Source organism: Schistocerca serialis, chromosome 4 (assembly GCF_023864345.2).
Source record: "Schistocerca serialis cubense isolate TAMUIC-IGC-003099 chromosome 4, iqSchSeri2.2, whole genome shotgun sequence".
NCBI lineage: Eukaryota > Metazoa > Arthropoda > Insecta > Orthoptera > Acrididae > Schistocerca > Schistocerca serialis.
Window position 1 is genome coordinate 491,024,942 of NC_064641.1, and position 11,639 is coordinate 491,036,580.

Genomic DNA, 11,639 nt, shown 5'->3' on the forward strand with positions numbered 1-11,639 from the left:
AGTGAAGTTGTGTATTATGCAGCCTACTGTGCACAGTTTGAGTCATAACACAACATGCTGTGGCAGCACAAAAAGTATTATTCAACATGGTGGTGTTGCTGTCAGGGATCCTCCAAGCCATAATCCGTAGGTAGCGGTCATCCACTGCAGTAGTAGCCCTTGGGCAGCCTGAGCGAGGCATGTCATCGACAGTTCCTGTATCTCCTCCATGTCCAAACAACATTGCTTTGGTTCACTCTGAGATGCCTGGACTCTTCCCTTGTTGAGAGCCCTTCCTGGCACAAATAACAATGTGGTTGCGATCAAACCATGGTATTGACCATCTAGGCATGGTTGAACTACAGACAACACGAGCCGTGTACCTCCTTCCTCGTGGAACGACTGCTGGCTGTCAGACCCCATCAGTATAATAGGCACTGCTCATGCATGGTTGTTTGTGTCTTTGGTTGGTTTTAGTGACATCTCTGAACAGTCGAAGGGACTGTGTGTGTGATACAATATCCACAGTCAATGTCTATCTCAGGAGTTCTGGGAACCAGGGTGATGCAAAACTTTTTTTGATGTGTGTATAACAAGACATTTATCACTGTGTTAGCTGAAGCAATAAGGAAGGAACAGGTATAGGCTTGCAACTACAAAAGAACAATGGAACCTTGCAAAACTGTTTTATTTGTGGTTGGCGCACTTTATACACAGGCGCGCGAGTGTTAAAGTAAGTTCGCACCACTTTGAAATCTTATCAGGATCTGAATGAATAATTATACATCTGATGTCCTCTTGAACAATATCAACATTGGGCAATGTATAAAGTACATCAATCTACTCCTGTTTCAGCTAATAGGCATCTTGAAATTGTTTAGTTGTATCTTACAGCTGTACCATTTGCTTCATGTAAATATGGAGGATATGCATTTAAGATGTTGCCTTTCTGTCTTATAAATTGATAAACATCTGAATTTAACATTTTGACTGCCATGTGACCACTGCTGGCCACAGAAGAACTGCACCATGTGCCTGATGCAAGTGCCTCATGCCTCATGCCTAATGCTGTGTGCCTGGTCTGGCCATGAAACAACCATGTGGCAGTCAGTGTGTTCAGTATTCCTACCAGTTGTCACATCTCAGTTTCTTTATAGGTTTACCAGTTGTATTTTCAGTTTCATTAACATATTCCTCAAAACAGTGATAAACTTAATATTTAGATTTGCTGGTCTAGCTGCTTTACTGCAGTCATCGATAAAACTGAAAAATTATCTTTCCCTATGAAAATTGTGAGTTGAGTGAGGCTCATTCAAATTAAAATGAATAATCTCTAATGTTTCTTTGCTTTGCTTCTATTCTTCTAAAAGCAAATTTTGCAATTTATTTTCAGTACAAACTTTACACTTCATAAACTCTGATTCTAAATTTGTTGGCAATCCATCTGCTAACTGATCTTTCCACAGTGTATTCAAATTGTTAAAATTTACATGTTCAAGTGTATGATGAAACTTTTCCTTTACTGACATACTTACTGTTCTTACTATCTACATTAATCTCTTTCTTGTAAATTCTACTTGTTGTTTTGTACAGTCTATCTTCTTTCACAGCAGTTGCAAGTAAGTTATTATCTTTATGAAAAAGTTGCCTTCAGATACAATTTTATGTTTTTCTGTCACTTTAGCATAGCTAATCATATTACTATCCATGTATTGGATGTAAAATAATTTTTTTTTCAGTCAAAATCATGTCATCATAAACTGGAAAATATAACTAATCATATTTCCTATACTTGTAGCTTAAAGAACTTTATTGTGTGCAGATTTTACACTCACAGAATCTTTTAATATGTACTCAGAAACATACTTGTCTTTATTAACAATATTATATCTGAAACCACTGTTTAATAACCAATTAAACTGTACATGGTTACCTGGTAATAATAATATTACTTGCCATCATGGCTTGCGCCTCCATTACAAAGCTGCTCATGCCACTTTCATTCTGTCAATATCCTTCACTTCCTGGATGATGACTGCCTCTTGAACAACAGTACTGTACTGCTCATCTTGACCACATGATCAGCTGTTGTTACCACCACTATGCTGTTTGTTTTGCCTGTGTTGCCAACTGCCACAACTGCCTCCTCAGAAATGTCCACCGCGTGTCCACAAATCTCTGCTTGTTCTTGACAGGCAACAGTTCCCTTGAAATGTTCTGATTTGTAGCACCAGTAACAGAACTACTCTTGATACCAATGATGTGTGTAACTTTGGATCAGAAGAGATTCTCTCTGGTTTCAAGCGGCTAACAGAATTGGTAAAGGCTGCCAGTCTTGCTTGCAAGAAGAAAGCAGAGCTGACCATTTGCAGCATAGTCAACAGGAACAATTGCGGACCTCTGGTACAGAGCCAATTGGAGGGTCTGAATCAGAGGCTCAGACGGTTCTGCGACTGTGTAGGCTGTAGATTCCTCCTCTTGCGCCAAAGGGTGGTTGGGATTCAGGTTCCGCTGAATAGGTCAGGTGTCCACTATACGCAGGAGGCGGCTACATGGGTAGCAGGGGCTGTGTGGTGTGTACTGGGCAGTTTTTTAGGTTAGAGGGTCTCGGGAAAACACAAGAAGTACTCCAGTCACAAAGGATGCAGGCTGAACACAGGAAGAATGTAGTTACAGGAACCATTGGTATAACAGTTGTAAATTGTCATAGCTGTGTTGGGGAAGTACCAGAGCTCCAAGCACTAATAGAAAGCACTGATGCTCAAATCGTTACAGGCACTGAAAGCTGGCTAAAGCTGGATATAAGCTCAGCCAAAATTTTTGTGAGGACCCTAACAGTGTTCCGAAAGTATAGGCTAAACACGGTTGGTGGTGGCGTGTTTGTTGCTGTTAGAAGTCATTTAACTTCTCACAAAATTGAAGTAGATACTTCCTGTGAGTTAGTATGGGCAGAGGTAATTGTTGGCAACCAGAATAAAATAATAATTGTATCCTTTTACCGACATCCCAATTCAAATGTTACAGTTGCTGAAAGATTCAAAGACAACTTGAGTTTGATTTCAAACACGTACCCAACTCATACAATAATACTCGGTGGTGGCTTTAGTTTACCCTTGATATGTTGGAAAAAATACATGTTTAATTCCAGAGGTAAGCATAAAATATCATCTGAAATTGTGCTAAATGCATTCTCTGAAAATTATTTCGGGCAGTTAGTTCATGAGCCCACACAAATAGTAAACGGTTATGAAAATACACTTGACCTCTTAGCAACAAATAATCCTGAGTTAATAACGGGCATCAAAACCAATTCAGTGATTAGTGAACATAGGGTTGTCGCAGCGAGATTGAATATTGTAATCCCCAAATCCTCAAAAAAATAAGCGAAAAATATACCTATTCAAAAAAGTAGATAAAAATTCACTTGACATCTTCCTGAGAGACAATCTCCACTCATTCCAAATTAATAATAAAAGTGTAGACATGAAGTGGCTTAAATTCAAAGAAATAGTATCAGCAGTAGCAACTGAGAGATTTCTACCAAATAAATTAACAAGCGACAGAGCTGATCCATTCTTCTGTGTAAGCTAGAATAGCAGGCGTTGAGAAGACTAGCCTTGAAACTACTTACATCCTATTTGAAAGACAGTAAACAGTGTGTAAAGCTAACTTATAAAAATAATGAGCAGCTCCGAATAACCAAATCAACCTTCAGGACACATCAATGTGGCTTGCCTCAAGGAAGCATACTAGGGCCTTTTCTGTTCCTTTTATATGTAAATAACTTATTTGAACCCCAAAATTGCATGGTTGTAAGCTATGCTGATGACATATCCTTCATCAGCTGTGGCAGTGATATGCAGTCTGCAGCTAACAGTACCAAGATCAGTTTCAATACTCTGTCCGCATACCTCATAGCAAACAAGCTTCTTGTAAATAAAGACAAAATGGTAATAATGATGTTCATCCTCAGTTATAACACTGCCGTAACCGATACTGTATTTACATCCCCATTGGGTCTTGCATATGCAAATTCACATAAATTTTTGGGCATCATTGTTGATGAATACTTATCATGGAAAGAACATATAGATATAATTTGGAAGAAAATCAGTAGAAATGTGTATCTACTGAAACGGGTCTCAGCCTTCTTGGACCATGATACTTTAAGGCAAATATATTTTGGGTTGATTCATCTGCACCTTCAGTATGGTACTGAGATATGGGGTGGGGCATCAGCAGTTCATATAGATAGACTTTTTAGATTACAAAAAAAGCCATTGAGAATGGTAGCCAAGGTAAAGAAGAGAGAGCCTTGTAGAGACATCTTCAGAAAATATAAAATTCTTACGGTGTATTCCATGTATAAACTGCAGACAGCCATGTTCGTGAAAAAAATCCTGAATTTAATGTGACAAACAGTAATGTACACAACTATGATACACGGGGAAGGGAAAATTTTCATAGAATTGTGACCAATAAAAAGGCAATGGGCCACAGCCCACATAGAATGGGAGCAATTTTCTACAATGCACTGCCCTGTGAACTCGAGAAAGCAAATCTAAATATGCTAAAGAGTAGACTGAAGCAATTATTAATAGAGAAGTGTTGTTACTCTATAGAGGACTTTAAGTTGTAGTGCCATCTTGGAAAACAGCATATATAGACAATGTCTCCAATCTATCAGCAGCTAACAAAGAAGGGCAGTCACCAAGTCGGGGAGCACAGGAGCCACCAGCAACAGCAACCACACAGAAGAGGTGCCTGAGGCCTGGGAGATCAACAGCAGAAGCAGCTTCCAATCAAGACAGATGCCTGAGAACTAGGAGACCTGCTACACTAAGTGAGGATTTTTTATGGTACCGAGTAAGCAGAAAGAGAACATGGAAAAAGATGTAAGTAAAACTGTCCATCTTAAATACCAGTGTGACAATAGTGAGAGGAATATAAACACCGGACAAAGATACGATCCAGGTTTAATGACACAAACTGAAAAAAATCACTGCATAGTACCAGAAACAAAGGGAGCAAGTGAAGTGCTTAGTATATTACAGGAAGGGGAACTATTACATTTAAAGCCAACTGTTAGAATACTTCACCAAAATGTTCAATACATAAACAATAAAACAGAGGAACTAGAGGTAATATTACAGGAGTATAGGCCAAACATTCTAGTAGTTACAGAACATGGGCTAAAAGAAAATCACATAGGAATTTACAACTTGAAGAATTATGTGAAAGTAGCCAGTTTTTGCAGAACTTCCTATAAAGGTGGTGGGGTTGCCATTTTTTCTAACTATAAATCAACTAAAGCCATAAATATAACAAAATATGCTATAGAATTGAGCTTTGAAGCTACAGCACTGGAAACTAAAATTGCTGGGAATTTATGTTGTGTATTAGGTTTGTATCGATCACCAAATGGTATAATTAAAACCTTCTTTGAACAGCTGGAAGATATAATCCAACACCTCGCAAAAACATATGCTTATTTGATCATTATAGGAGATCTGAACATAGACACGAGTAAAAATACAGACAATACTAAGACCCTACTGGACTTATTGTGCATATACAATCTAAAAATAAAAATAGATAAACCAACCAGAGTAACAAAGCATAGTGAAACTATTATTGATCATGTAATAACAAATATTCCTACATGCTATTGTGACACACAGGTAATAAACTCCACATTAGCAGACCATTTTGCAATCATGATAGACATAAATATAAAGACTAGTGATTCAGTGCAGAAGATATGGGAGATGAGAAGACAGAACTACCCACATAACATAAATCTGCTAAAAAAGATGTTAGAGGCAGAAAACTGGGAAACAATATATGCAGCTAAAGATGCAAACACCAAATGGAACCAGTTTTATTCTTTATTCAATTATTATTATGATGTTACATGTCCTGTTAGTAAAAGGCTTGTCAAACAGCAACAAAAAAAGAAAAGCTGGGTGACTGGAGAAGTAATCCATGCCAGAAATAATCTGAGAGTGTATTATGACCTCTCCAAACAAAAAAATAATGAGGCCTACAACAAACTGTATAAAATAAAAAAGAAAGAGTACTGTAGTTTTATCAGAGAAACTAAAGCATCATTCATCAGGATGTCTATAGATAAGGGAAAGAACTACTCAAAAGGTTTATGGTCGTTCATTAATGGAGAGAGAGGAAAAGTAACAAATCGGGCAGAGGACATCTGCCCACTGATGAGTGGGAAAAGCAACGCAAACCCTCTAGAAGTAGCCAATACTTTTAACAGATATTATATTACTGTAGCAGACGAATTAATAAGTCAAAATAAAACAAATGCAGTAAGTAAATTGTTAAACCCCCCACATACAAATCATACTATGGTTTTCATACCTACAACAGATGCAGAAGTGTCAAACCTAATAAAACAACTTAAAATTAAACACTCTTCTGGCTTGGATGGTGTTACATCACATCTCATAAAGGAATGCAGAGAATGTATATTAAAACCATTGACACACATGCTGAATGCTGCGATAGAAGAAGGTATATTTCCAGATTCACTGAAAGTAAGTAAAGTGAAGCCAATATTTAAGAAAGGGAACAGGGATGAATTAGGAAATTACAGGCCAATATCATTGATCTCAACATTTGCTAAAATCTATGAAATGATAATAAAGAATAGAATTGTAAGTTTTATAACAAAGTACAGTATACTGCATTCATCACAACATGATTTCAGAGAAGGGAAGTCAACAAAAACAGCATCAACAGATATAATTGAGCACATTCTTAATTTACTTGACAGGCAGCAAAAGACTTGTGGGATTTTTATGGACCTATCTAAGGCATTTGATTGTGTGAACCACTCAAAATTAATGATGAAATTATATCAGTATGGAATTAGAGGAAAATGCTATGACATACTTAAATCATACATTACAAATAGGAAACAATGCACAGAAATCAGACATACTAGTGGGGGAAATATAACAAACTACATATCAGAATTACAAACAGTTAAACACGGTGTGCCGCAAGGATCTGTGCTTGGGCCAATACTATTTATACTCTACGTAAATGACTTCCCTAGCTATATAAATCAGAAACTTATAATGTATGCTGATGACACAACAATCATTTGCACAGCTGACACAAAGGAGGAGCTTGAGAAGGAAGCACTCCTGACTATTGAAAATGCAAATAAATATTTAACACAAAACAACCTGTTTATGAATCAGTCTAAAACAATGAATGTAGTATTTTAGACCAAGCATAGTGAAAATTATAATATAAATGTTAATATAAATGGAAAGACTATTAAAGAAGTAACCAGCACAAATTTTCTAGGAACTATAATAGACAAACATTTGGCATGGGGGGAGCACATAGATGCACTGTGTAAAAAGATAAACAAACAGATCTTCATCATGCATAAAACAGCTAAGACTGTGGATGATAAAGTCCTCAGATCAATGTATTATGGACTTGTCTTCCCACATTTGTCTTATTCAGTTCATATATGGGGAAATGCACAAGCTGGCTACCTAAAAAGAATATTCACAATTCAGAAAAGGGCAGTGAGATGCATTGCAAAAATACCACCAAGACAGACCTGTAGGCAAGCTTTTGTACACTATAATATTATGACAGTATATTCACTGTATATATACCAAAGCATAATGGTGGTAAGGTCAAGTGATAAACACCTCCTAAATAAAGATGTACACAAACACAGTACAAGAGGAAATGAAAATTACTACATGATAAACAGAAATCTAAAACTGTCTATGACTGCCCCAGAAGAAGCAGGCAAAAGGTTTTTTAATAAACTCCCCAAAATCATTAAAAAAGAAACAGATCTAAAATGTTTTAAAAATCATTTGAAACTATATCTCACAGAGAAATGTATATACAGTTTGAGTGAATACTAAGATGGTGTTTAAATATATAATTACTGAAATGTACCTGTAAAAATTATCATTTCTGTATGTTTTTTTGATTTGTGTGTACGTATAATGTGAAACATGTAAAACCTTTGTATGATTATGGACTATTTCTGTTTAATCATTTGTTTCATTTATATATATATTGAAATCAAGTTTGATGTTAATAGGCTATTGTATGACACACCCAATACTCTCAGCTGGATTTTCAGCTGGAGTCCATGGGCAAAGAATAAATAAATAAATAAATGTAATTATACACTGTATTATATGTACTGTACTATTATAAATATAAGCTAAATTGTGTTACACTATAGAGGAATCTACTTGTAGTGCCCTTTTGAAAAACAGTGTGTACAGACATGTGTCTGATCCATATGATGTTATGAAAGAATGTAAATATTATACTGTATATGTGTAATGTAAGCTAAATTTTCCTGACAACATCCAAAAACTTTTTGTTATATGGACAGAAAATAAATAAATAACTAAATAAACAAAAATAAAATCCTCCTTAGTACATGAAACAGGTTATAACACTGTTGCAGAAACAACAAAACAAACATGCCAAATTTAAACAGACGAAAAATCCCCAAGATTGGTGATCTTTTACAGAAGCTTGAAATTCAGTGCAGACTTCAATGCAAATTGCTTATAACAGTTTCCACAATGAAACCTTGTCTCAAAACCTGGCAGAAAATCTGAAGAGATTCTGGTCATATGTGAAGTATGTTAGCGGTAAGAAATAATCAATGCCTTCTCTGCATGATAGCAATGGAGATATTATCAAAGACAGCGTTGCAAAAGCAGAGTTACTAAACACAGCCTTCCAAAATGCCTTCACAAAAGAAGATGAAGTAACTATTCCAGAATTCGAATTGAGAACAGCTGCCAACATGAGTAACGTAGAAGTAAATATCCTCATAGTAGTGAAGCAACTTAAATCACTTAATAAAAGCAAGTCTTCTGGTCCACACTGTATACCAATTAGGTTCCTTTTGGAGTATGCTGATGCATTAGCTCCATACTTAACAATCACATACAACCATTTGCTCGATGAAAGATCCGTACCCAAAAACTGGAAAGTTGCACAGGTCACACGAATATTCAAGAAAGGTAGTAGGAGTAATCTAATAAATTACAGGCCCATATCATTAACGTCGATATGCAACAGGATTTTGGAACATATATTGTGTTCAAACATTATGAATTACCTCAGAGAAAACAGTCTATTGACACACAGTCAATATGGGTTTAGAAAACATTATTTATGTGAAACACAAATAGCTCTTTATTCACATGAAGTGTTGAGTGCTATTCACAAGGGATTTCAGATCGATCCCATATTTCTGGATTTCCAGAGGGCTTTTGACACTGTATCACACAAGTGGCTTGTAGTGAAATTGCATGCTTATGGAATATCATCTCAGTTATGTGACTGGATTTGTGATTTCCTGTCAGAGAGGTCACAGTTTGTAGTAATTGTCAGAAAGTCATCGAGTAAAACAAAAGTGATTTCTGGGAATCCCCCAAGGTAGTGTTATAGGCCCTTTGCTGTTCCTTATCTATAAAAATGATTTGGGAGACAATCTTAGCAACTGTCTTTGGTTGTTTGCAGATGACACTGTCATGACAGTTGACCCTAAATAATGAAAAGTGTGAGGTCATCCACATGAGTGCTAAAAGGAACACATTAAACTTCAGTTACACAATAAATCAGTCTAATCTAAAAGCCGTAAATTCAACTAAATACCTAGGTATTACAATAACAAACAACTTAAATTGGAAGGAACACATAGAAAATGTTGTGTGGAAGGCTAACCAAAGACAGCATTTTATTGGCGGGACACTTAGAAAATGTAACAGACCTACTAAGGAGACTGCCTACACTATGCTTATCCATCCTCTTTTAGAATACTGCTGTGCCGTGTGTGATCCTTACCAGATAGGACTGATGGCTTACACCGAAAAAGTTCAATGAAAGGCAGTACATTTTGTACTATCGCAAAATATGGGAGAGAGTGTCACAGAAATGATACAGGATTTGGGCTGGACACCATTAAAAGAAAGGCATTTTTCGTTGTGACAGAATCTTCTCACGAAATTCAAATCACCAACTTTCTCCTCCGAATGCAAAAATATTTTGTTGACATCGAGCTACATAGGGAGGAATGATCACCATGATAAAATAAGGGAAATCAGAGCTCAGACGGACAGATATAGGTGTTCATTCTTTCTGCGCACTATACGAGATTGGAATAATAGAGAATTGTGAAGGTCGTTCGATGAACCCTCTGCCAGGCACTTAAATGTGATTTGCAGAGTATCCATGTAGATGTGGATATAGAAGAGGTAGCACATAATGGTTGTCCTTTTGGCATGAAATGTAATGGATTTTGCTACTTCACTTCCATCCTTGTCTTCAAATCCATTATTTGAATTTCACTTCTTTCCTTATCACTCACTAATTTCAGCTGCTTGTTTGAAATTGCTCCATATACATGGTGGTCCATTGATAGTGACTGGGCCAAATATCTCATGAAATAAGCATCAAACAAAAAAACTACAAAGAACAAAACTCATCTAGCTTGAAAGGGGAAATCAAATGGCACTATGGTTGGCCCACTAGATGGCGCTGCCATAGGTTAAACAGATATCAACTGCATTTTTTAAAAATAAGAACCCCCATTTTTTATTACATATTCATGCAGTGCATAAAGAAATATGAAAGTTTTAGTTGTACCACTTTTTTTGCTTTGTGATAGATGGCGCTGTAATAGTCACAAACGTATAAGTACGTGGTATCACGTAACATTCCGCCAGTGCAGATGGTATTTGCTTCGTGATACATTACCCATGTTAAAATGGACCGTTTACAAACTGTGGAAAAGGTCGATATCATGTTGATGCATGGCTATTGTGATCAAAATGCTGAATGGGCATGTGCTATGTATGCTGCTTGGTATCCTGGACAACATCATCCATGTGTCTGGACCATTTACTGGTTAGTTAAGTTATTTAAGGAAACAGGAAGTGTTCAGCCACACGTGAAACGTCAACCACAACCTGCAACAAATGATGATGCCCAAGTAGGTGTTTTAACTACTGTCACAGCTAATCCGCAAATTGGTAGCAGACAAATTGCGCGAGAACTGAGAATCTCAAAAATGTTGGTGTTGAGAATTCTACATCAACATTGATTGCACCCATACCATATTTCTATGCACCAGGAATTGCAAGGCGATGACTTTGAACGTCGTGTACACTTCTGCCACTGGGCACAAGAGAAATTACGGGACGATGACAGATTTTTTGCACGCGTTCTATTTAGTGATGAAGTGTCATTCACCAACAGCGGTAACATAAACTGGCATAATATGCACTCTTGGGCAATGGAAAATCCGTGATGGTTGCAACAAGTGAAACATCAGCGGCCTTGGTGGGTTAATGTATGGTGTGGCATTATGGGAGGATGGATAATTGGCCCCCACTTTATCGATGGCAATCTAAATGGTGCAATGTATGCTGATTTCCTACGTAATGTTCTACCAATGTTACTACAAGATGTTTCACTGCATGACAGAATGGCAATATACTTCCAACATGATGGATGTCCAGCACATAGCTCACATGCTGTTGAAGTGGTATTGAATAGCATATTTCATGAGAGGTGGACTGGTCGTTGAAGCACCATACCATGGCCCGCACGTTCACCAGATCTGACGTCCC